The following is a 945-nucleotide window of genomic DNA, read 5'->3' as shown; positions in this document are numbered from 1 at the left end:
GAATGCACTGCAGTCGGCTGGTGAAGTAATGCAATAGTGGCCCCAACTACTCCCAGCCGAGGATGTTTTGGGATCACTTTGGAAGTGTTTACTGTATTTAAAAAAAATGGTTTGATTATTTGATTTTTGAAGCTCGAGACACCCTGAGCTATTTCTGTCCAGTGCCATTTAAGAAAAACCAGCACAGGCCTGTCTGCCAGATGAATCTTGTCCAATTTTGAATAAAGTGGGATTTAAGCTTTTTCTAGTTTTGTTTAAAATAACCCTTAACAACACAAAAATTTGGACAATTTTGGCATTTACCTATTTAGTTGTAAACTTAATTACCATAGCTTCAAATGAGCCTGAATACCCATTATGGATTTTATTCTTTTAGTTAATTATAAACAACAAAGAGAGATAAAACTCAACAAAAAAAAACTCAAACGAGACTACGGCCGTAGGCTCGTTTGAGGTTTTTTTCGTGGAGTTTTATCTCTCTTTGTTCTTTATTGTCATGTCTGGCCAGTTTGGCTTAAGAACTTTCATTAGTTAATTATGAATGTATTTAAATTAAATGATTGTTTTTCTTTTTACAGCGTGATGCTAATTGGAGGGGGCGTCAGCCCTCCCCCTTATATCTGCCCCCTGATATTGAAAAATACTTTGTTTTTGATGTTTTCATCGGGAAAATGTATCTTGTTTAGTATTTTCATCGAAAAAAGGGCCAAAAATGAAAAAAAGATCTCCGCTTGATTCGGAAAATACAATTTACCCTCCCCCGACATTTTCGTTAGTTGGCGCCACAGCCTTTCCAAAGCGACAAAATTTACCACGAACGTTTCCAATGACATAATGTTTCCATATATTATGTGTCAGAACTCACGAATTAGTCTTTATCAATAAAAATTTGTTTACTTCTTATCGAATCTATGCAGGATGACTAAGCAACAAGATAAAGCCATA

The sequence above is a fragment of the Artemia franciscana genome, unplaced genomic scaffold (genome assembly GCF_032884065.1).
Source record: "Artemia franciscana unplaced genomic scaffold, ASM3288406v1 PGA_scaffold_56, whole genome shotgun sequence".
NCBI classification, from domain to species: Eukaryota; Metazoa; Arthropoda; class Branchiopoda; order Anostraca; family Artemiidae; genus Artemia; species Artemia franciscana.
This window is presented reverse-complemented; position numbering follows the sequence as displayed.